Source organism: Suricata suricatta, chromosome 3 (genome assembly GCF_006229205.1).
Source record: "Suricata suricatta isolate VVHF042 chromosome 3, meerkat_22Aug2017_6uvM2_HiC, whole genome shotgun sequence".
NCBI lineage: Eukaryota > Metazoa > Chordata > Mammalia > Carnivora > Herpestidae > Suricata > Suricata suricatta.
Genome location: NC_043702.1, coordinates 55,730,115 through 55,757,070, shown reverse-complemented (window position 1 = coordinate 55,757,070; position 26,956 = coordinate 55,730,115). Strand labels below are relative to the sequence as shown.

The 26,956-nt window shown below is 38.0% G+C and overlaps 1 long non-coding RNA gene across 3 annotated transcripts in view; it reads left to right on the top strand.

The window, feature by feature from the left end:
* Positions 1-5,598: 5,598 nt before the first annotated feature.
* The window catches only part of LOC115287699, a 29,604-nt gene continuing 8,246 nt past the window's right edge, over positions 5,599-26,956 (top strand). For all 3 annotated transcript variants that reach the window (XR_003906609.1, XR_003906608.1, XR_003906610.1), the window contains exons 1-2: positions 5,599-5,687; positions 5,799-5,944. This is a non-coding gene — a long non-coding RNA (uncharacterized LOC115287699). The remainder of the gene's footprint in view (positions 5,688-5,798; positions 5,945-26,956) is intronic.

The following is a 26,956-nucleotide window of genomic DNA, read 5'->3' as shown; positions in this document are numbered from 1 at the left end:
ATAAAACATTAAAAGAAAAGAAATTCATCTTTTAAAAAAACAAAGAAAATTTAAATAAGAAAATCTCAGTTGTGTCCCTTGTTTTCCAGTGCTTTTATGCCGTCCTTTAACCAACAGTCTAGAATCTGACTCTCTTGTTTTTTCAGGGGATGGCAGTATTTTGTCAACTATAACACAAAACTATATCAAGAGAAATTATTTTCAGAGACTCTAAGAGCCAGCCCATCTCCCAGTATTGTAATGTCATCTCTTTGTATCAAAGTGGATCATCAGAAGGCTATATACTTGGACCACAACAGTTTAACCTGTTAACAATTAGCTTCAGAAATTTGTTGCTCCTTAATGTTATGCCAGCTGCTATAAGAAACGATCATAAACTTACTTTTGCTGTAAGACTGTGGCTGGTCAATGCAAATCACATCAATAAATGTATTTCATTTAATAAGCTACATAATTTTTTTAAAAAAGAATTTAGTTCAGGTAAAAGCTGGATCTTATTACCCTGTATGATCTTTAAGAGTTGTGTACTTTATTACTATGATTCCCTTTCACACAATTTTATTGATCCTCAATCAGCACTGCTATCAACTGGTATATATGAGTTTCTTTTTTATTCTCCTCATCTTTTCTTTCTGTATTCCTTTTATTATAGTCTTCATTTACATGGCCTCAAATTCTTCTGAGATGGGCAAAGTACAGATATTGTTCAATAAAGATAATTATGTTAATAATACTTCCGGAGTTTTCACACACCTACTGCCAATATCTTACTTTCTGTTAAAAGTTTAAAAAGTTGTGTCCAGCCAGATTATAACAAAATGAAACATTTTACTAAATAGTATTTTTCAAAAGTTGTCACCACACATAAAATTATTTCATCGTCTTTGATCATGGCACAACAGCAATAAAATGCAATCATCAAGCACTACACACTCACCCTGTACATACATACATGCAGGCTGGACGTCTACAAATACTTAAACTGCAGCAGGACATTTAAAAGATAATGTTATGAGGGGCACCTGGGTGGCTCACTTGGTTAAGCATCTGATTTCAGCTCAGGTCATGATCTCAATGTCTGTGAGGTCAAGCCCCATACTCAGCTCTGTGCTGACAGATTCTGTGTCTCCCTCTCTCTCTGCCCCTCCCTCACTCACCTTCTGTCTGTCTGTCTGTCTCTCTTCCTCAAAAAATGAACACTTAAAGAAATTTTTTAAAGATAATCTCATGAAATCCCTAACTAATTTGATAAATTAATGATCTTTATGACCATATACTTTCAGAGCTGTTCAATGTTTTTTAGCCAGTTTTCACAATAACAAAATCCATTTCACATTTTTTTAAACAATGGAAAAGCAATTCTTCTTAATAGTATTATCATCTAAGAAAGTTATATGATGCCATATTACCTAATATATAGTTCATATTCAAATTTCTCTAATTATACCTTAAATGTATAGCTTTAAAGAGAAAGGGAGAAGGGGAGGGAGAGAGGGAGGGAAAGAGAGAGAGAGGGAGACAGAAGAGAGGGAGAGAGGGGGAGAGAGATCTGTCTCTACAACCCTCTTAAGGTTGTACTGTATATAGTTGGCATATCTCTTTAGTGTCCTTCATTTTAGAATGTCCCCACCACTGTTCTTTCTTTTATGAAGAGGACATTTGCAGGGCAGATGTCTTCTAGAATGTACAGTTTGGATTGGTCTGACTCATACTTCATACACAGATTTAAGTTAAGTATTTTTGGCAGAAATAACTATCTAGACGGTATTGTGTGTGCCTCATTAGATCACTTCCAGAGACACATGTCAGTTTGTCCCATTACAGGTCATGCTAAATTTGATCGTGTTGATAAGGGTGTACAGATCTCTCCACCAAAAAAATATACCTTTCTCTTTGCAATGCATAAATAATTGGTAGGATGGCACCTTAAAACCATGTCAACATTCTCTTCGCCCACAATCTTTTACTCAATGGTTTTAATGTTCAGTGATGATCCTTTTATCAGCACAAACATCATCACTCATTCCACATGTTTAGCTACCCTTCTGCTGTAAAGGACTTTACATTCTGTCCCTCTCCCCTGTTTTTTTTTTTTCCTTTGTACTGGGGTAGGTTTTTGTGGTAAGCATCTTTACGGACCAACAGATAACCTTTTCTGTGTTATCTGTAATAACCCTTCAAGTGGGCTCCTAGGGTCTTCGGACATGTCCCCATCTGTCTGAGTTCTTCTTCCTTTCTGATATAAAATGTTCTAAGAACTCATAGCCCCATGTTCTGAAATCAGGAACACTGGCTCCTTTCAGTAGGAAACCATATTTGGAAACCAAATTTGGGCATCACGTATGTTCACTATTATGAGGGGTATCATTGCTTCTAAGCCCTTTCCATGGACTGAGATAGAAAAATGTATTTTTAAAAATCTGTGAATTCAAATTTATACTTCCAATTCAAATTCAAAGCTCATATTCATATCTCCTAAGAAAACTGGTTCCCCAAAATCTAATACAATTACTCATTTGTTCTATCCTGTATTACACACAAAATAATTTCAGAATTACTGCACAAAGTGCTCCTAACAACAACAAATTGCTAAGTATAAAGATCTGTGTAGGTTATGATTCTTAGAATATTTCCATCTAAGTTTGTATAGTCAGAATAATGTTTTATAAGCTGCTTAAATTAATTTTGGGGTGAGGGTGTTATGGATTCCTCAGGTTCATTTGTTTGTATTCAATTTTAGGGTCTGCTTTTTAAATCATTTTTTATTTAGTTTTGTTGTTTGAATATGTGAAATATTTGCATAGTTCGATGTTTTATATAAAAATATCATCAGAGAGGTCTCACTTGCATCCTTATCCCCCTCTCTGCCCACTCCAGCCCCACTCCTTACAGGAACTATTTCACTGATCACTGGCTTAATCCTTCCTTTGTTTCTCTTTTGCAAAAATAAGTTTAACTTTTCCCCTATTTTCCCTTTTTTATTACTACAAAGGGACCATAATTACTATACAAGCACACATTTTATTATCCTTCACTTTGACTGCATTTCACAGATACTATGGATTTCACAGGTTGAAGGTTTGTGGGAACCCTGCATCCAACAAGGCTGGATGCTGTTTTTCCAACAGCATATGCTCACGCTGTGTCTCTGTGTCACAGTTTGGTCAATCTCACAATATTTCCAACTTTTTCACTATAATTATATTTGTCATGGTGATCTGTAATCAAGGATCTCTGATGACGTTATTATCACTGTTTTGGGGCACCACAAACGGCACCCATAGAAGACAGCAAACTTCGTTGCTACGTGTGTTCTGACTTCACCAACCCGGCATTCCTCCATCTCTCTCCTACTCCTTGGGCCCGTTCCCTGAGACACAACAGGGCTGAAATTGGGCCAATGAATAACCCTACAGCAGCCTCTAAATGTTCAAGGGAAAGAGTCGCACATCTCTCACTTTAAATCAACAGCTAGAAATGATTAAGCCTAGTGAAAAAGGCATGTCAAAAGCTGAGACAGGCCAAAAGGTAGGCCTCTTAGGCCAGTTAGCCAACCTGTAAATGCAAAAGAAACATTCTTGAGGGAAATTAAAAGAGCTACTTCAGTAAACACGTTGATGATAAGAAAGGGAAACAGCCTTATTGCTGATAATGGAGAAAGTTCTGGTCTGGATACATCAAACGAGCTACCTCATTCCCGTAAGCCAAAGCCTAATTCAGAGCAAAGCCCAAACTTTCTTCAATTCTATGACAGCTGAGAGAGGTGAGGAAGCGGCAGAAGAAAAGCTGGAAGCTAGCAGAGGCGGTTCTTGAGGTTTAAGGAAAGAAGCTGTCTCTGGAACATAAAGTACAAGGTGAAGCCGTGAGTGCTGAAGTGGAAGCTATAGCAAGTATCCAGAAGACCAAGCAAAGGTCATGAATGAAGGTGGCTACACTAAACAAGATTCTCAGGGAAGATGAAACAGCCTTAGATTAGAAGAAGATGTTACCTAGGACTTTGAGAGAGAAGTCAAGGCCTGGCTTCAAAACTTCAAAACACAAGTTGACTCTCGTTAGGGGCCTAATGCAGCTGGCAACTTTAAGTTGAAGCTGATGCTCGCTCACCATTCTCAAAATCCTAGGGCCCTTAAGAATTATGCTCAATCTACTCTGCTTGTGCTCTGTAAATGGAACAATAAAGTCTGGATGACACCACATCTGTTTACAACTTGGTTTATTGATTAGTTTAAGCCCACTGTTGAGACCTACTTCCAAGAAAAAAAGACTCCTTTCAAAATATTACTGCTCAATGATCATGTACTTGGACACCCAAGAGCTCTGATGGAGATGTATGATAAAAATGATGTTGTTTTCATGCCTGCTAACACAATATCTCTTCTGTGGCCCATGGATCAAGGGGTAATTTGGATTTTCAAGTCTTATTACTTACGAAATACATTTCATAAGGCAATAGCTGCCATACATAGTGATTCCTCGAAAGCTCTGGGCAAAGTAAACTGAAAACCTTCCGGAAAGGATTCACTGTTCTACATGTCATGAAGAACACACATGATTCATGGCAGAAGGTCAAACTATCAGAAAGAGTCCATCAATGTGGCGAATTTCATCGTTGTCTTATTTTAAGAGACTGCCACAGCCACCCCCGCCTTCACCAACCACAACCCTGATCAACTGCAGCCATCGGTATGGAGGCACGAACCTCCACCAGCAAAATACTTACAACTCACTGAGAGCTTAGATGACAGCATTTTTTCTAAGAAAGTAGTTTTAAATTAAGGTATGTACATTGTGTTTTTAGACATAATGCTATCGTATGCTTAACAGACTATAGTATAGTGTAAACATAATTTTTATATATACTAAAAAACAAATTCATTTGACTCTCTTTATTGCAATATTCGCTTTACTGCAGTAGGTCTAACCAAACCTACAGTATCTCCAAGGTATGTCTGTATATACATTTTCTATCTGGAAATCATTCTGTATCAGCCCCCAGATATCTTCCTTATTCTTTTTAATATCACAGTTCAGTCTCCTATGGACATACATTTAGGTTTTTTTTCTAATATTCTGCTATTACAAATAATCTTCTAATAAAAAACTTTGGGCATATATAGTTCCATATTTGTGCAGGTACTTCATCAGGGTAAATCTTGGACGGGTAGGTAAATATGGATATAGTTTTGTTGGATATTACAAAATTTTCAAAAATTGTAGCACTTCACATTCACATCAGCAATGTATGAGAGTGTGTGTTTCTTCACAGATTTACCAACTAAGCATAATCTAAACTTTACCTAAAAAGGTAAAAATGATCTGTGTATTTTAATTTGCATTTCAATTATCATTTATGAAGTTGACCAGCTCTTCATATACTGTGATAAGTACTGTCATGTCTTCTCATTTTCAAAACCACACTATAAATCTTTCTTTTAATGGAAAAGTTACTTCAATAATACCTTCAAACTTTATTGACGAATGTGTGACTTAACCGAGAAGAATCCTAGCAACACTTAAAACAACACCGTCACATTCTATACTGCATTCCAAACAGTCCATTAAAAAGGGACAGTTATTTCAACTGAAAAGAATGTTAAGAAAAATGCATCCAAGTACAATTTTATGAAGCTAACTAACAGGACTGGCAAACCCACCATAACCATGCCCCTGAGGAAAGTCAAAGTTTGGTAAACAAATGATTGAGAGACATTTTGGGTTTTTGTTTGTCACGTTTTTTTTGGGTTCAGATTTTAATTTCAATTCTAGTGAGTTAACAGAGAGTGTAATATTGGTTTCAGGAGCAGAGTATCATGATTCACCCTCCAGAGATGTTTCTTCCACCGGCGCCAGCACACTCACCTCACTAGTACAGGTGACTCTTCTCGGGTGAGGGGCCTCCTGCTGCAGCTGATACACTGTGAAGACAGAAAGCGAATCATTCCAGGTCAGCTCACAGATCTCTTCCCCGTTCTTTTTGGTATCATAGGTTATTCGGTTAGTCTCCTATGGCAGACATATAGGTTTCTTCTAATATTCTGCTATTACAAATTATCCTAAATTTCCCTAATGAAGAAAGTATGAATATATTAGGAATCACAAACTGGCTGCTTTTTTACATTCAGAAGAAAACTGTGGTACAGTTCTATTTTTTATTAAATTAAAATGTGTTAAGAGCAACAAATTAAGAGAAAGTAAAACAAACTAAACTTCGTGAAAGTCCAAAGGCAAGCATAGACAGAAAAATCATAATCCACGCAAATGTCTTTTTACCTTATGACAAATCAGTACTGGGTACTTGGCTGGGTTCTCCACAATCTGGTCCTTTATTTTCCTGAATTCTTGGTGGTTGTATTGCATAAGGCATGTCTCTAATATAAGCCAATAATGGTTTTATATATATATATATATATATGTATTTTTTTTATTTTTAATGTTTATTTTTTAGAGAGAGAGAGAGAGAGCATGAGTGGAGGAGGGGCAGAGAAAGGAGGAGATACATAATCCAAAGCAGGCTCCAGGTTCCAAATTGTCAGCACAGAGCCCAACACAGGGCTTGAACCCAAGAATCATAAGACCATGACCTGAGCCAAAGTTGAACACTTAACTAACTAAGCCATCCAGGCATCCCAATGCTTATATACTTTTAAAGCACATTATTACATGTCAAACTTGAAACTAAAATTAGGATTATGTGTTTTTCTCCCCTATTTATATTGCAAACATCTATCTTTCAAAGCTAATCTCCCCTACAAACAAAATTTCTCTTGAGCCAAAGTTACCACCACTTCTTCAACTAGAGTAAATGCAGCAAAAGAGAGAATTCAGATACTGAAATATTTTGTCAAGGAAAGGACAATTTTTAGGGTGTCTGAAAATGAGTCCGTGAAAATTCTACCAATACCATGACATTCTAGCCTCACCTCAGGCTTTCTGATTTGTAATAAAGAAAGAATGAAGACAACATGGTGGTCATCAGAGAAAGTTATGTTTATGCATATCTAAGTTTATGTCTTGGAGGGAATTTTTCTTCTGTTGCTACATATATAATCACATATAATTGAATTTAAGTTAGTAATATATTTAAGGGTGCCTGGGTAGCTCAGTTGGTTTAAGCATCTGACTTCGGCTCATATCATGATCTCACAGTTTGTGGGTTTGAGCCCTGTGTCAGGCTCTGTGCTGACAGCTCAGAGCCTGGGGCCAGCTATGGATTCTGTGTCTCCCTCTCTCTCTGCCCCTCCCCCACTCATGCTCTGTTTCTCTCTCTCTCTCTAAAATAAACATTAAAATAATAATATTTTAATAGTTAGACATTTGTCAACATAACATCAAACTAACCAGACATCTACAGTTCTGAGATAATGAATGACTCAGATTTCAATGGGACATCCTTATAGACTCCACCTCGAATCATATTCACTCATATATATCATTGGGACATACATAAATATGTACAATTATACATTTATACACATACACTTATATACACCCATGTAATTAGACTATATACATGTGTAGGTATTTGTACAGGTAATTCATCAGGGTAAATCACTAGAACTTGGACTGGTAGGTAAATGCAGGCATATACACAAAATATAGACTGAGCACATCTACAGGTACACTGCACTCTGTGTACTGCTCTGTAAAGGCAATATAGCATGGCAGCTAAGAATCTGAACTCTTGAGGTCATGATCCCAGGGAGATGGGATTGAGCCCTGTGTTGGGAACCATGCTGAACAGGGAGCCTGCTTGAGAGTCAGTCAGTCAGTCTCTCTCTCCCTCCCTCTGCCCCTATCCCTTGCTCTCTCTACAAAGGAAAATCAGAGGGGCGCCTGGGGGGCTCAGCAGGCTGGACGTCCTACTACAACTCAGGTCATGACTTCATCGCTGGTGAGGTTAAGCCCCACACTAGGCTCTGTGATGACGGCTTGGAGCCTGGAGCCTGCTTCTGATTCTGTGTCTCCCTCCTCTCTGGCCCTCTCCCGCTCACACTGTCTCTTTCTCTCAAAAATAAATAAACATTAAAAAAAATTTTTTTTAAATCAGAATACAGTTTAAAAAAAAAAAGAACCTGAACTCTTGAAACAGACCACCTGGGGTTTGAACACTGGGACTCTGCCACTAACCCTGCATACTGTGCCTCAGTTTTCCTCATTTGTAAAAGGGAAATGATAATAGTTTCTACTACATAAATTAAAGAAAGATTTAAATAACTTGTTACATGAAAGAGACTTAAAATAGTTGCTAACACCTAAAAACACTCAATAAGGATTAGTTATTAATACTTACATGAGAGGAATATTAATATTTAAAATGTTTTTTATTTATTTAAAATTAATATTTGGTTACTAGGATGCATCTTGAATTCACCACCAAAACAAAACACCAGGATATTATCATTTAAAAGGTACCAAGACAACACAGCTTTACCACTTAAAAAATAAAAAAATAAACAAAGCCCACTCCCTCATTTAGTAATGTTTGAAAGCCCACTGACAGAGTACATTCCTTTGCCTTTTTCTCCTGGTTTCAAAACTGCCTCAGAGAGGGGTCACACGTTAAAAACGGTTTTAGATAGTCACATTTAATCGTGAAAGTTAGCTTTTCAAAACTACTCCTGAGACTACGTTGTTATGGATTACAGCGATGGTATGGAGGGTGTGGGTCTGAGATGGGAAAGGAAGGAGAAGCATGGAGAACACGTCTGTCTGTCCAGCCACCTGAGAGTGACAGACACACCCAGATAAATCTCCATCCTCCTGAGAGAAGCCGCCACATGCTTGAACACAGGGAGGATTCTTCAGGGCCACTCCTCCATACTGGTAACTTTTCAATGGGAAAATTCAGTTCACATTTCCGCTTTGATCCGTTAATCCTCAAAAGATCAGCTGGGTTTTTTTGGTCAAGAAAATGCTTGGCAAAGTACAGTCACCTATTGAAACTCAATTATGAGAACTAAATGGTAGCCGAGAAGGCCCATAAACGTGACTAGAGAATATAAAATGTTGATTATGATTCAAAGCACAAATACGTACGTATGTATATAGTTATCACCCTTAATGGATTTACCTATTCACTAAGTAAACATTAAGATAAGCCAATTTGAAAAAAGGAGTAACAATAGTGTCACGTGGGAATTTTACTGTTTTAATCAGTTTTTCAAAGGGTACAATTGTGCTTCGTGGAGAAGAGTAATTTTTACACAAATGCCTCCTCATTTGCTATCAATGATTAGTCTATCTTTTAAGACTCATTTTTAATGAGTAATATATAAAGGGGGGCCTTCAGATACTGTGTAACTGTACAGTTACTATGTATTTGTAACATATGACTTAAATGATCAAAAAGATCATTAAAGAGATCACTGCAATAAAGACTACTGCAGGCTCTTCTCAATTTAGAATTCTTGGTAATTTAAACGGGAACTCAGCTAAAATTTAAATTGCACAATCATTAAATGATTCACCAAAAAGTAATTGTTAAATTCAATATGAGAAGATATATGATTAAAATACTTAACATTTTTTAATAATCTCAGAAGTACCAATGATTACACACTTACTAATGAATATCTCAATACCTGAAGACATTAACAAAACATTGTTCATCACGTTCAGAGACCACAAATGGGTGTCTTGAGGTCAAAACTGGCTCACATGTGTTTGGTTTGCTGTTTTCTAAATTTAAATGTTTTTAACACTTAAAAATTAAGAGATTGAACAGCAACAACAAAGGCAAAACAGAATTAGACTTCTTTTGAAAATCATAAGATCTGATAACATCAGAGCAAGAGCTCAATAAAGTGGAGCTCATTATGAGCTCCTCCCTACAAGCAGGGCATCTCTGCTCTACTTTCTCCTGGTTTCCACTTGGCTCATTTGCTTCACTTATTACAGGTTAGGGCCCCGGTTTAAGTCAAGCAATTTGTATCAAAAAGCAATGAAACTATATTTAAAAAGAATCCCGGGGCACCTGGGTGGCTCAGTCAGTTAACTGTCTGACTTTGGTTCCGGTCACGATCTCACGGTTTGTGGGTTTGAGCCCCGCGTTGGGCTCTGTGCTGACAGCTCAGGGCCTGGAGTCTGCTTCAGATTCTGTCTCCCTCTCTCTCTGCCCCTCCCCCACCTGTACTCTGTCTCTCAAGAAGAAACAAACATTAAAAAAAATTAATAAAAAATAGAGATTCCTCAATTTAGATTTCTTGCTAGTTCTATTTTCCTATTGGTTCATATTTGTAAAGTTTTAGAATTGTGTTGGGGGGAGCTCAGGCACTGAGGTTACTAAAAAAACTATAAAACTCAGTAGCAGAATTGTCTCCAAAAATATATTAAAAAAAAGAAAGAATTCCATTTTTAAAAAATGAAAGCTACTAGAAGACATTTAGAGATACAAAAATACAAAATGTCTACACTACATTTAGTGATCAATATTCTTCAGAGGAAAAAAATCATCACCATGATTCCATAACAGTGTGAGGCTTCATAGATGTTCTTACATAAAAAATGTGCAAGGTACACATCAGAACAAAGAGAACAAAGGTAAACTGAAAACCAGAAAATGCAGACAAGAATTTTAAATAGGCTTCTAGCCAATAAGATTATGAGACTAAAATCTTTAAGAACATTAGTCATTTCTATACATCCTTTGAACTACACTTCCCATAAACAAAAAGGCACAGGCAGGGGTGGCGAAAAAGTCTCTATGGCAATATTTTTAGAGATTGTTCATATTTTGCTTACTATAATTATCCCAAAGTAGCAACCTTTTGAAATAAAACTATCTGTCGTTCTGGGAACATAAAACCAAGAACTTGAATTGCTTCTACTGCAGGAAGCAAATTTCAGCAACTTACAAATATCAAAATTTAGGATAACTCAATACTTACAAAGATGTTGATAATGTATACTTAAAGTACAGGTTTCTCAGGTTTGCTTATGCAACTCCATAGATAAATGAAAACTTCTGGTAATGGTGTCAGCAGTAGTGTATTCATGGAGTTCTTTTTAAAGCTACTTTTATTATATTAATTCTATTTCCACTTTAAAAAAATCTGAAATATATTTTACTTGAAGAAATAATATTCTCAAGGACAAGGGAGGGAAAACAAAGGACAAAGAACTTAGACTCTTTTGAAAAGATTTTTACTCTAATGCAAAGTTTAAAGAGCCCTTATGACCCAGCAATAGCACTGCTAGGGATTTACCCAGGGGATACAGAAGTGCTGATGCACAGGAGCACATGTACCCCAATGTTCATAGCAGCAATGTCAACAATAGCCAAATCATGGAAAGAGCCTAAATGTCCATCACCTGATGAATGGATCAAGATGTGGTGTATATATATACAATGGAATTCTACATGGCAATGAGAAAGAATGAAATATGGCCATTTGTAGGAAAGTGGATGGACCTCGAGGGTGTCATGCTAAGCAAAATAAGTCAGGCAGAGAAGGACAGATACCATATGTTTGCACTCATAGGTCTAATAGGAGAACAGGAGAAACCTAACGGAGGACCAGGGGGAGGGGAAGAGGGAAAGAGAGTTGGGGAGAGAGAGGGACGCAAAACTTGAGAGACTATTGAATACAGAAAACGAACTGAGGGTTGAAGGGGGAGGGGGGAGGAGGGAAAAGAGGTGGTGGTGATGGAGGAGGGCACTTGTGGGGAAGAGCACTGGGTGTTGTATGGAAACCAATTTGACAATAAACTATTTTTAAAATTCTATATAAAAAAAAGAGCAATATAGAATTCAAAGGTCTCTCTCTCAAATTCAGGAAAGCAATTCCTAAAAACAAAAACCAAAAAAACCCACATTCTTTTGCCTGTTTTCATCCATTCGTTCTATGAAGACAGCCTCCTGACTTATCACTTATATAGTCCATAGTCCTTTTCCATATAAAGAATTAGGATCCAAGAAATATTAGATTGCTTGAATTCTTGGTTAGCTTCTCCTTTCGTTAGTTTTTAATCAGCCAAAGTCAACAAGTGGCTTCAAGTTCAACATGGAAGTTCATGTTGAGATGAGATGGAACTTCAGAGAGATGAGATGCATTCCAGACATGCAAACCATAGACAGACCTTATGGTTTTCCCACAATTACTTCTTACACGTTGTTCTCAAATCCTGCTACAAATCAAGTTTTCAATAATACGTACAAAATGAAATGAATCTTCATATCTAATGATTTTAATATTTCTATATCACTGATAAAGCACTATAATCCACCCAATTTACAATTATTTGTATACTTACAGTAAGATTTCCAAACAGGAGGTCTATATTCATCTGTATCTGGAAGAATAAACAAATTAACATTACTGAATATTTATACTTTAATTACATATAGTTAATATACATTAAATTATATTAATATATATTTATTGATGTCTATGCATCCTAGGCTTTTTAGTCTTGGTCCTTACTTTCTTGGGAGTATACTTTCACAAAGATGTTCAAAGAAAGTTACTGTATTTATTCAACTATTGAGCACATAAAAACAGCAAGGTTAATTTTTACGGCATGAACTCATTTCTCACAGTCACTAACAGTCAATAAAGTCTTTGTATCTTTGGGCCTAATTCTACAATTAAGAGATTTTTCAGATCCCTGAAATTATTGGAATTTTTCTTTTTCAGTCAAAGTCACCAGTTAACAGTTTTAAACCTCAGAAATGTATCCCTCCATCGCATTTGGGGGATTCTAGTGTAACTGGCTTTACTAACTTCAGGAGAAAAGAACAGCAAGGTACTTAGTCTTCGTATATCATGAACAATCAAAACCAGGAAATGAGACACACTTCAGTGGAAGAGAGAGCATCCAGGGAGCCACAAAGAACATGAGGTGAACATCTGCTCTTCAAGTCCATTTCCTCTTACTCTGCTTGAATGAGGATTTAGGAGACAGTGTAGAAGAGGAGGTGGAAAGAGATGGAAATAAAAACACATGTGGAGATGGGAGCATTAGAAAATGGAGAGGTACCAGTGTGCATCTCATCAGTAAGCACAGCTCAGTAATAATTTTACTGGCCAGAAGCTCTGCCTGCAAGACCATGGAGCCAGATTAGCCGACACAGGGTCTTGGCATGGGAATATGTGACCAGCTATATTATCTGGTTCTGCTGGCCCCCGACATGAACCCATTAAGGAATCTGGTCCAAAAATCTTCGTCTCCAAGGAGGTAAGAAAATTTATGGAAAGTTTATTGAGAAGGCTGAACCTAGCATATGTAGGTTAAGTAAAAAAAGATTGTAGACTCAAAACATTCCCCTCAACCTTTAAAATGCCCACACTTCACGTATGTGATCATAAACCACACAAATATTTGAGTCAGAGGGCTACAGCAAGACTACTAACGAGAGGCATACAAACACTAAAAGGAAATTCTAAGTCATGCAGAAATTGCTTGACAGCCAGTAGGAGTGTTCAAAAATGTTTTTTAATGAACAAAAGATGACATGAATAAATGAGCAACAAAGTAACACAGCAAATACAGTTGCTTTTCATTATTTGTCATAGTTCTATTCTACAGTCACCTTGAACACTCAATTAGTGAATACTGAACCACTGCTCCTTGGGGAAAATGTAAGGAAAATACAGTGTCCTGTATGCCTCTGGTCACAACATTCTCATCAACCCATGAATACATAACCTTGTTTATTTGTTTCTGTTTAAAGACATCTTATTTAGTAAACACTGTGATTCATTAGCACTGAACTTGCAACCAACAGCACTGTAACTCATGCCTCAGTGAAGTTCATCCAATACATGTATCTTCTATGTGAGATACATCACTGCCTCCTTGAGCTTCGGAGCCCCAGACAGCACCTCATCACTGTGTGTGGGGCCACTCTGAACAGAGAGGACAACGGGAGCTCCACATCTTGTCCTTCACCTGGAGCCTGCCAGGCAGTCTTCCCAGTTTTAATTTCTGTCTTTCCCTATAATAAATCATGACTGTGAGTGAGTTCTAGGAGTCCTTCTAGTGAATTATCAAACCTGAGGGAAGTTTGGAGGAACCCCCCTCCTAGTTGTAGTTGGTGTCAGAATTAAGGAAGCCTCGGGGCCCCTGGGTGGCTCAGCTAGTTGAGCATCCAACCTCAGCTCAGGTCATGATCTCACATTTGTGGGTTCGAGCCCTGTGTCGGGCCCTGTGCTGACAGCTCAGAGCCTGGAGCCTGTCTTCAGATTCTGTCTTCCTCTCTCTTTGCCCCTCCCCTACTTAACTCTGTTTCTCTCTGTCTCAATAATAAATAAACATAAACAAATTTTTTAAAAAGAGATTAAAAAAAAGAATTAAGGAAGCCTTTGGGACGGTGCCCTCTAACTTTGTAGGTGGCCTTAATTCCTCACAGACCCCGAACAAAGCCTGTACCCAAGCAGCGATAGCCTTTTGTAGATTGCTTTGATTTTGGAAAAGGTGAGAAAGAGGCTAATTCTCAAAATCCTGCCTCTGGGGAATTGTGTGTCTAGTCCAACATAAGGCTTTCTTAGGGAAACATCAATTTTTACTTAAAGCTGTGTGGCTTTAGGAAATTTACTACTTCTCTATATCTTATTCTTTATTTATAAAGTGGAATAACATCATCATCTAAAATAGTAACAACACAGGCTTCACGTGAGGATCAAATTAGGTGTGACACATAAAGCACCCTGCACTTAGAAGAACTTTAGTAAATAAGTAAAAATTAGTACAAACCCTCTCCTGCCCTCACCAAAAGTGAATTTAGAAACACAATGATGTTACCATAGTAGCCTCAGGCCACTGCCAATGATTTCAGCTGTGCATTCTCTTATTATTTTGTTCTTCCCTGTATACCTACTGTATTACAGAAGGCATTATTCAGGATGGTACAGATTACAATTACATAGCCAAATGAGCATTTAGCAAATAACCAAGAAATAGTGGGAGTTTGAGTCTCCTTTAATATTAAAACAAAGGTAACGATTAGTGACTTTTAAGAGTGATGTTTGGGGTTTTTTGTTTGGATTTCTTAAAGGTCTATTTATTTTTGAAAGAGAGAGCAAGAGAGAGACAGAGTGCAAGTGGGGGAGGCGGAGAGAGCAAGAGAGACACAGAATCTGACGCAGGCTCTAGGCTCTGAGCTGTCAGCACACAGCCAGATGCAGGGCCCGAATTCATAAATGGTGAGTTCATGACCTGACTCAAAGTGGGATGCTTAAGCGACTGAGCCACCCAGCCCCCCCTTGAGTGATGTCTGGGTTTTAAGTCTTTGCCCAGCCATTTATTTATTTTTTTTTTTTTGGCTGATGGCAGTGTAAACTGGCACAACCTCTCTGGACAGCAATTAGCAATACTTATCCTAAGCCTTTCAAAGTGTTTAACAGGTATCTGTGAAGGCAGAGCTCAAATAAGATGCTCTTTGAAGGAAAACCCTTAAAAATTATGACAATCGTTCTAATGTTTAGGGAGCCTTAGGTCACCTTGGTCTTTTTGTTGACCAAGGTAGGACTGTTACCCAGTGGTGTTCCCAAGCACCACTGTCCTCAGAATCAGGGTAAAGAAGCCCATGGAGGGGGCACGGCTAGTCGGCGTAGAGAAACATGTCCCAATCTCTTGGTGGGCAGTTAGTTGCTAGAGTTGGGGAGACTGGTTTTTCCAGGACCCTAAGTCCTTCTGGAAGGGAAGAAACGTTACTCCAATCTTTGATTCCTCAGATTCAAAGTTAGGGAGTTCTGTTAGAGAAGAAACTCATAATCCAAATCCACTGGCAAGAAAAGGCAGAGATACTCCTGAAATAAAATGACCTTGAAAATGGATTAAGTGAAACCGGTGACCTGGGGCCACACACAAGGGCTTATGGGTTTATTAGGGAGGACAGATTCCGACCCAGGACGAGGCTGATGCACGAAGTGTCCTCAGCCACCCTGGCACACTGAATCACTGAGGTCACTAAGAGCATGAACTAACAAACTGCAATCTGGACCTCCAAGTGGGGTCACTACTGTGACCTGGGCCATGTCTGATCAGAAACAGGATCCCAGCAGCAGTTAGGAAAGCAAGTATCACAAACAGCATGGGGCTGGCTGGTCTTCAACACTGACAGAAAGTGCTAAGGAAGACAGAGTACTATTACACTGCAGCTCTTTTTCTGCATTTGGAAGAGGATGGGACCACTGCGGGACTGAATAAAACTCTTGGGGCTTAGACCTACAGGAACAGGTTGTCTGAAGAGAAAGACACTGAACCGATAACTGAGGCACTGAGTAACAACACCAACAACAAACAAGGGAGCGTACTTGGCCCCTGAATTTATATAACAGGTCATGTCAGTTCCTTCTGCATACCTTTTGATCCAGTGGTTCTGTTCTCTTTCTCTCAGAATTTATTGTAAAACAATTAAGGATGTCTGGAAAATAGCCATATAGAAGTATATCACTGCAATATTCCTTTAAGACTGAAAAACTGGACTCAATCTAAATGGCCAGCAACTAGAAACCAGTATGTTCAATTATTATATATCCTGGTTTGAAGTTACCTTGACTATATCAAAAGGACTTCATTCTGTAGTCTGTTAAGTCTGTTCTCTTGGAGCCCCTGGGTGGCTTAGTCAGTTGTGTCCTGACTTCAGCTCAGTCATGATCTCACAGATCCTGAGTTCGAGCCCCACAATGGTCCCTCTGCCACCAGCACAGAGCCTGCTTCAGACCCTATCTCCCTCTCTCCCTGCCCCTGCCCCGCCAAGCTCTCTCTCAAAAATAAAACAGACATAAAAAAGAAAGTCTTGAGTTGCCTGGGTGGCTTAGTCGGCTGTCTGACTTTTTTTTTTTTTTTTAATGTTTTATTTAGTTTTGAGACGGAGAGAGACAGAGCATGAGCTGGGAGGGGTAGAGAGAGGAGGAGACATAGAATCTGAAGCAGGCTCCAGGCTCTGAGCTGTCAGCACAGAACCCGACACAGGGCTCACACCTACCAAGGTGACATCATGACCTGAGCCGAAGTCGGAGGCTTAACCAACTGAGCCACCCAGGCGCCCCTAAGTGTCTGACTTTGACTCAGATCATGATCTCACAGCTCATGAGCTCAAGCCCTACATCAGGCTTTCTGCTGTCAGGGCAGAGCCCACTTCGGTTCCTATCTCCCTCTCTCTCTCTCTGTCCCTTCCCAGCTCGTGCTTTCTCACTGTCTCAGAAATAAATTAAAACATCTCTTTAAAAAGTCTGTTTTTTTTTTAATATTTTACATCTCTTAAACCAGTGGTTCTTAAACTTTTGGTTTCAAAAATCCAGATTATAAATAGCTTTTAGTATCCACTGATATTAACCACATTATAAAACTGACAAATTGTGTTTTCATTTGTTTTAACAAAATTTTTATTTGCTTAGTTAAATAATAAGGTCATTATAACACTTTTATGAAAAATAACTATTTTTCAAAACAAAATATTTGTTTTACATTTTGCAAATTTCTTTAACATCTGGTCTAACTGAAGACAGATTCTCATATCTGCCTCTATATTTAACCTATTGTAATATCAATTGCCATGAACCTTCTGGAAGATTCAAGTAGGCACTTGTGAGAGAAGAGGAGTGAAAAAGGCAAATAATGTTATCTTCGTATTATTCTGATTTAACTTTGTGGAAACTCTGAAAAAACTTGAGGACCCCCAGAGGTCCCCAAACCATACTTTGAGAATAACTGTTTTAAACCATGATCTCCTTGTCATATCTAGGATATGGGGTATGGTGGGCTAAGATACATCTCATCTAAGCAAAGAAATACAAAAGGTAAGGAAGAGACAAAAGAGGAAATCATGTGGTCTTTTAGCACTTTAAAAGTCTTTTCAGTTTGCTCAAAGGAAGTTTTGAGCCAATAAGCACCAAATGTCTGTGCTCTGCCTTCACCTGGCCATCTTTAGGGCTCCCCTCACCCCTTTTTGATTCTGTCAAAAAAAACCAGCCACACCAAGCATATAAACATGACAGACCTCCATCACTAGAGCACAACTGAAAATGACAGCCAGACAACATGTAATTGAGGGATAGCTCACCTTAAAAACATCTTAAAAAACTTTGCTGCTTAAAATAATTTTAGTATGGTACGGATGAGTGTTTAAATTAAGTACACACCTAAAAATCCATTAAAAGATTTTCTCCATTGCCTTAAAGTGTCAGTAATACTTTTCTATCTACACAAAAGAACATTTTATTAAAAAAAAAAAGCTATGCTGCCATACGCAATGTTAAAATAATCAGAAAGTTTTGTTCACTCAATAAATATATATTAAACATTTCTGGTAAGAACGTCAGTTACAAGGTAGGTCCAGATGTTACTTATTTAGGAAAATAAGATGGACATTATTATACAAACAAGATGATAAAAGTAATATGCAGCGTAAAGTAAGAGTAATACGTAATACTCTTAAACTTAATAAGAGTTTTACAATCCATGATTTTGTCAAAATTCCTGGGAGGAACAGGTCCTCAGTATCTGCTGAACTGATGAAAGAGAAGAAGGAAAGGAGTCACTTTTAGCCAGAGCGCCAAGAAAGAAAAAACAGAGATGGTATCCTCTGATGAGGGTTTTCAAAGACTGATGATTTTCAAGTCAAGGGGCTAAGGAAAAGAGACTGGAGGTAAGAGGAAGAACACCGTTCTGAACAGAGGGAAAACAGTCGTAAGGGCACAGAAACAAGAGAGTTCACAGGTGTCTGAGGAACTGCAAATAATGCAGACAGGTTGAAGTAAAAGACATGTTGAGGAAAGCCTGAGACACAGGCTGAGCTGCCCAGGAAGCAACCACAAGTAACGAAAAGTGTTTCCTTCTGCTTGGTACTCACTTCCCACTAAATACTCGGGTGTCTGCAGAGAGAGGGGTGCGGCAGTCAGGCCCAGACCAATTCTCATGCGGTAGAAGAAATCGCCAGTTAATACTGATGGAGCAAAGACTCAGAGGGAGGGGGCGTAACAGGCTCAGAAGTCACAGGTGTGTCTAAGCCAGTGGGAAAGTAGAAAGGTTCTGTTTGAGACATTCTCCTCTGGGACTATAAGCAAAATCTAACCAACAAATGCAGAAAACCATAAGAAAAAAAGAGAGATCAGTAAACTGTATGGAAAATGAAGACCAAGTTCATTAGTATGTACAGTCTGACCGCACTTATAGAAATGAAAGAAAAGACGTGTGTGTGTGTACGTTCATATGGGGCAGAGGACCAACGAGAGAGAACGTGAAAGATCTAGAGTAACGTACAGTCACTAAAGCAACACTCATGAGCCCTTCGTCAGCCTTCCTCACCCAGGTTCCGCATCTGACGCACCTGGCACAGACAATGTTCTGACTATCTCCTCGGTCCTCCCCTGCATGGTGGACAACCAGTGTCTCCCTAGGAGCACGGAGAGAAGTTAACTTATAACACACAACAGATCCCCGAGGCTGCTGGGGCATTATTTTTTCCCAGATCCAGGAGGAGGAATGAAGCTTCTCTAGACGGTGCTTTTTACTTTTCTTCTATAACTACATGGTTTTTTAAAAAGTATACAATGAATATATTACATTTGTGCTAAGGAGGAAAAAAAACTGTTAACAAAAAGTGTAAGTTAACTATCTGTAAGACAAGAAAACCATGGAAACTGACTCAGATAAAAAAAAAAAAAAGTCCCATTTAACAAACTCCACAAGATTAAATGTTTTGAGTAGGCTCTTGAAATGAACACACTGCCCTAGAGATCATATTCCCAGTCTGAGAGGCCTGGAAATCAAGTAGGAGCTTTGGGGAAAATTTACACATGATAAGGCATTCTCTTCCTCTCTGGTCTTTAAATTCCCCTCAGAATCTCGTTGCAGGTCTTCATTTACCTCTTCTCCCTGTTTTAACTGAATCTTCTGAATGGCAAGCTTTCATTAAGGAAAAATTAAGTTTCATAATTAAATTTTCTTTTATTTTTGGTTAACTGCTAGAATTGTGAGCCAAGGAAATCTGACATATATTACATATTTTGTCATGCCCATAAAAAAATTATTCCAGGGGCGCCTGGGTGGCTCAGTGGTTAAGGCGCCAACTTTGGCCCGGGTCAGATCTCACGATCGTGGGTTCGAGCCTCGCATCGGGCTCTGTGCTGACAGCTAGCTCAGAGCCTGGAGCCTGTTTCTGGTTCTGTGTCTCCTTCTCTCTCTGCCCCTCCCCCTCTCATGCTCTGTCTCTCTCTGTATCAAAAATAAATAAAACATTAAAAAAAAACACAAAACACCTTAAAAAAACATATTTTTTTTTAAATTATTCCAATTTTTTTCTTGCTTTTCAAAACTTGAAGATACAGATTCTAAGCAAGTTCCCAATCTTAAACTTGTCTTTGCCATAACTTTCTTCTATGCTCTTTTCTCTAAACGTTAATATTTTCAGGACATTAATTTTTCCTCTAATATTAAAAATTTCAAAATGCTCTCCTGTATCTTGAAGCAATAATTTAAAAATCTAGGTGAAATATATCTAGGATAATATCTTTGATAGGATATATTATAATTTACAATACTAGGGCTATTTGGGAGGTACTCAAAATGTTCATTTATTGACTGACATGATTAAATGTATTTATAATTATCTTAATATTCTGAATTTTTAGAATAAATATAAAACATTCTATGATTGGGGTGCCTGGGCGGCTCAGTCCATTAAACCTCTGACTTCTGCTCAGCTCATGGTCTCACAGTTAGTGGGTTCGAGCCCTGCGTCAGACTCTGTGTCTCCTTTTCTCTCTGCCCCTCCCTCACTCGCGCGCGCGCGCTCTCTCTCTCTCTCTCTCTCTCTCTCTCTCAAAAATAAATATAAACATTGAAAAAGTTTTTTTCAACGTTGTATGATTGAGTAAATCTTTGTGCTCTCCCCTACTGGATCCTATTTACATCCAGTTTATGGATACTGTTGAAAATGACTGACTTTAGAAAAACAAAACAAAATTATTTCATTGTTTATATTATATAGTTTGTATATCATTACATAGTTACATTAAATGAATTCTTTGGTTTAGAACAATAGTTTACTGTGAAGTTTAAATGTGCTTAACTTTTTATTTAAAAAATAAATGGTTCATTGTAGAACAGACTAGGATGTTAAATTTCAGCTGTTTTAGGCTGAAACCAAAAGTTTTTAACAATATGATGATTTTTTCTCAAAAAGAACTATGTTCATTTTAAATAAAGTTTAGATTAATGAGGCATGGACACTCAAAAACTGATTAATGTTTTAAAGCACATTTGCTTCAGACTGGTTTGAAAATTAACAATTTTGATTTCTGTAAAAAGAATGACATTTATTGACAAGAAAAAGTTTTTATTGACAAGAAAAAGAGTTTTTCTTGCCTTCAAATGAAGACCCACATTTCAACCAACTGGCAAGAGATTCCCTGTCCCGCTATAATCAGAAAATGAAACACATTAATGACTCGCTGCTATGCTGTTTCTTGTACCAAATTCTGGCATACTAAAATAATGAGATGCTTGTGATGACAAAACTCTATTTTATTATAAAGTGATCTTTTTAAAAGAACAAAGGTATAGAATCCACAATACATACCAGATCATTACTATTGTTAATATTTGAAAGAGTCACAAAGAAAACCAAACTACTAACTCTAAAACAAAGACATTTCTTAGAATACAAAACTTCAGAGTAAGAAGAGCCTCATAATAACATACAATTTTCAACGAGGAAACAAAAAGTGCTTCACTGGGTTTCTAGGTATCTCATACCTTGACTATAAACTTCTTTCCTAGAAAATGCTTCAAAACGTGGGAAAGAAGCATTTCAACTCAGATCATTAAAATTCACTCTGCAAAGTCAAATCAGGTCAGTTAAACTCACCCTTAGAAAAAACAAAGTCATTTAAAACTGTTCCAAGTTGAAAACTGATGTGTCATGATACAATTCTGACAGAAATAAACTATTTTTAAACCCAAAGATAATTGTTTTTAATCTTCAGAGAATAATGACCCAGAACTGCTAATACAGGGAAGAAAATCTCTGACTGTAACGAGAGTGCTCACATGCAGTTTCATTAAGGATCCCTAAAAACAAATATTTTGCAAATGCAGTGTTCATCTCTTCACCGTGGACCCACCGCTCGGGCCAACAAAGCCTCCTAAATGAAATGTGAACCAAACTTGAAACCTCTGCTTTTTAAAACCCAAGTTTGGCTTTAATAAAGACCTAAGCAATGTTTCCTCTAACCAACTTGGCAGGCCTCGCAAACGGACTACACAAACAAGGTCTTTCTGCTTACTCAAAGTTTTCACTATACGCCTAGAAACAAAAAACTACACACAGGAACTGGGTCATTCAACTCAATTCAAAGGTAAGGGTTGTCATTTTCCAACCTACTTCTTCTAGACAGCAAGTCATCTCTCTCTGAGGTTTTCTCTTTAAAGAATCTGTTAATTTCTCATACTGCTTATCCAACATGTTGGCACAGTAACAGAAAGTCCTCAGATAGGCCTACTTAACCACCAGGTCTCTAACAGAGAACTTCAAGAGGAGACTTAACTGCGGCCAAGTCTCCCAATGACATCTCAACGTTCTCAAATGGCTCTCATTTGTATTTCGCTAAGTAAAAAAAAAAAAAAAAAAAAAAAAACCTTTAATAACATGACAATTTCCTAAAACCCTCTTCCACAAAAAACAGAATACACAAAACTCCATAATAGCAAAAATAATATAGTCCTCTACTTGATTTCTACATAGCTCACATATCTAAAATCAGATAGCAATGAATTAACTTTTTATGAAGTCCTTGTAATTCATCCTTAAAAGAATATACCATATGACATAGACATTTCACCACGCACACAAAAAGGATAAAGAATATGCCTTCTTCCAAATCCAATAACTGAGACTTTTAATCATCCACAGCACTTGAAGTTACAGACAATAAAAATGGAATTACTTGAAAACTCGTGGCAGAATTTTTACTTTTTAAATACAAGTCCTGGAAAATAACCAACTAAAACTATACTTTGAGTGGAGATCTTCCTAGATAGTTATCTAAGAAGCGTAACTCTGTTGTCTCAAATGCCCGCATTTCCTCCAGTGGAAACAGCACAAAGTTGATCTTTGAACAACATATGTGGGAACTGTGCAGGTCCACTTATTCACGGATTGTTTTTTATAACTACAGTACAACACTGTAAATGTACTTGCTTCTTCATGATTTTCTTAATAACATTTTATTTCCTCTAGCTTACTTTATTGTAAGGATACATATAACCTACATAATACATATAACCTACGAAATATTATGAGTAAGGCTACTTAGTAGTTAAGCTTTGGGGGAATCTGTATTTTCAACTGTGTGGGGACGGGAGGGTCAGCACCTCGATCCCTGCAACGTCCAAGGGTCCACTGTATATCCTCCTTGTTCTTCTCTTACAGGAAAAGCTGCAAAAATGTTGCTTACAGGAAAAAAATGTTTTTCTCTTTGTTGTTATTCATCCTTCAGACAATTATACGTAACCCACGCATTTCCCATAAACCAACACAGTTTTGTAGCCAAAGGGGTCTATTGCCATATTCTCAGGCTTAGGAGTTGCATTAAAATGTGTTTATTAGAATGTGCATTTTTGACACAGATTCATTTAATAGTTAGGATTCCTCAGTGATGAGGGTCAACATGTCATTTTGCCAGTGAGCATTAAAACAGCAGCCTTTCGAAAATCTTGCCTCACGTTAGTGTTTTCAGGCTTTATCAAGAGGACAGGTACTCAGCATAAAGGATGTAACAATCCTTAAAGGAAATTCTATGGGAAAAAGAGAGATAATGCTCCTATTAGTAATAATTTGACATCACAGATAATGGAGATAGGAAACGATCACAACATATCTCATCTTATCATGATAATTTCCTATGCAGTTCTTTTAAACTGGACTTCTCTGGGAAAACCAATCAGTCGCTTAAAAAAAAAAAAAAAAAGGAAGTGGATTGTGAAGAGCACAGAGAAGTTTGCTTTAGGTTACAAGATGTGGGGCCAAATGCGGAATAAGGCAGCTCAGAGCTGTAGGAAAGATAGCAAAGTCAGATACGGAAGTAATATTGTGTCAACCACAAATGAGGAGAGTTGGATAATTCTAAGCACATGCTAACTGTCCCAAGGTATAATAAAATGCTCAGCATGTTTTAATTAAAAGTGCACACCTGACAGTACAGGCTGCCAAGATGAAAAAACTCTTTGTAAATGAGAACTTGTGTTCCAAATGCATAGGTACCTATTTTTCTTCCTTTGAGAGCAGGACCCAGGGCATGAAAGCTCTCTCTTGTCTACAGCTGCATCCAACAAGGCCTGAAATGAACATGTAACAGACTTATTTGTCTTAAAAGGTCCCACAGTGCAGGGACATGAAAAGCAACTACCTGAAAGTATAAGAGCAACAAAGGTCCATCTTTTCTCAATTCTAAGCTCCAAGTGCTTTGAAAAGTGAAAGTATTTTTATAACTCATTTGGCAACACTGGTCCATCCTAAGCCTAAAAGTATTTTCATAATTCTTTATAATTCATTTGATGGCAAAAACCTCACCTGAATGGATAGAAGAATATTTATAGTCTTAGGGCACCTAGGTGGCTCAGTCAGTTGACCATTCAACTCCTGATTTTGGCTTATGTCACGATCTCATGGTTTGTGGGTTCAAGCCCCTCATTAGGCTCCACATTAATAACGTGGCGCCTGCTTGGGGTTCTCTCTTTTCATCTGTCTCTGTCTCTCTCCCACACACTCTCTTTCTCAAAATAAATAAATAAACTTAAATATTGACAGACTTTACTTATTCCACTGAATGTGACTGTTCATTTGTTTCATTGCAGAAATATCAATGTGTGATTAGAGTGTTTTCTCAAGCACTGCTGGAGTGTTATAAAATACATATATATGAAATGTAGTACTATTCTAAAATCTGAAAAATTCCAACACATATCTGTTGATAAGGGATTACAAATCCATTACTGTTATTAACATTTATAGCGGACACTGTTCTGCTAGATTCTCTCCAATGGCTCTTCCTATGTCGCACAGAGTAACTCTTTACAAATCCCTACAAGATTGCTACTCAAATAACACCACCTGGTAATTTGTTGGAAATGCAGAATTGCAGGACCCAGTTCCCATCTACGAATCAGAAACAGCATTTTCACAAGACCCCGAACTGACGTGCATGCGTGCGATCTTTTGGAGGCACTGGCCCCCAAGAGCTTGGAAGACCTGTTCTTCTTACCTCGCTAGGCTCACCTCTTACCTCTTTCCTCGTGTGCTGACAGCTCGGAGACTGTAGCCTACTTTGGATTCTGTGTCTCCCTTTCTCTCTGCCCCTCCCAGGCTCATGCTCCACCTCTCTCTCTCAAAAACAAATAAACATTAAAAAATTTTTCAATGAAATAAATTAAAATTCCCTCTTTTCCAACTACATAACTGTATAGAGCCAGATTTTCTTCATATGTTCTCTAATCAAAACAACACAACAAGTGACTACAGATATGAGCTTGCTTTCTTATAAGCTAAAGAGTTTGTAAAAAAGTAAAAGACTGCCACTCTTCTCACTATGTTAAAAATATAATTATTTTCATAATATTTTATGCTAACACATAATGGGTTTATTATTCTTTTAAAACCAATTGATAATTTTTTTTTAGCTTTCCAATTCTATTTTCAAATATAGTAAATCCACATAACCCACATACACAAATGTTCCTTAGGTTCCACGGTAAAGTTTATGAGTGTCAACGGGGACTGGGATGAGTTTGAGCGCCTGTGGCCTAAGACGATTACTAGTATAAAGCAGTATATTTCATTGCACTGCACACCTACATTGTGCTTGGCTCTTATTAAATGCTTTCTCACTTCATTTATGCCTCAAAAACAACTCCAGAAGGTACTGTTACGAGCACCATTTTCTAGATAAGAAAACCAGTACTTGAGAAAGACACAGGCGTGAGCTTCAAGTTGGAGGCAGTGGAGCCAGCCCTTGAGCTGAAATCGTGAGACTCGGGATCGCAGGCCTCTGGCCACTACCCTTACTGTGATAAAGGTACGTGACGTTAGAAACAAGACCAGCGGTGCGAAGCCAGGTGACCGAACTTAAAAATATGAAGGCACTGAGAAGGAGCCAACATAAAAAGCGAAATGCGTTAGGGATTGAAGGGAGGACATCTAAGGAGGTTCATGTGAGCAGAAGAAAGGCCAGGCCCACTGCTCGGAGGCAGAACGCACATGTTTCAGGAAGTACTTCAAGTGTAGCCCACAAGGTACAGCAACGATCACAGGCTGAAGAATGGACAATAAAACCCTGAGATGTCTATTTCACTTCTGGACCAGTTTCCAAGGATAATAAATCCCTTCAGGTCAGATTCATTCCTGACACTATTAAAGTCCTCTTACTGCAATCAGGTTCCCTGTAGCTCAAGTGTGAGTTTAACCTTCAATGAAATGTTCAGCATGTTCTCTGGTTGCCACATTCAAAGAGTTTCCATGTTATCAATTTGCGTTGCCACCTACCAGGGAGAGCTAAATCTATCGACTCCAACTGCCTCCTCTCAGGCCTACAGTAAAGTGATATCCTGAAGTTTTGTCATCTTGACTGGATGAGTGACAAGAAGGGCACTTGATGTCTGCATTTTATGAAAAAGTCCTGTAAGGCCAGGAACAGCAATTTCTTCCGAGCTTCAAATTTTCCTAAGCTAAAAATTCCTGCTGGGATACGCAGATCTACTTTTCTACAGTCTTGAAATTTCTACTTCCTGTAATATTTAAACCATGAATCACTCTTGCTAAGGATGATTAAAAAGGGAGTGATCTAGGATTGGGAAGGAAAACAAGATGAAGTGGGTGGTTGAGCAGTAGCCACGATGTAGCGATGCGGCATTCAGACCCACAGTGGAATTTAGGGAAAACAAAGCAAAGTCAAGTCTGGGAACGGTTTTCCCCACTCGGTTGGGACAGAGGTCAAAAGTCAGTTACAGTGTTCCC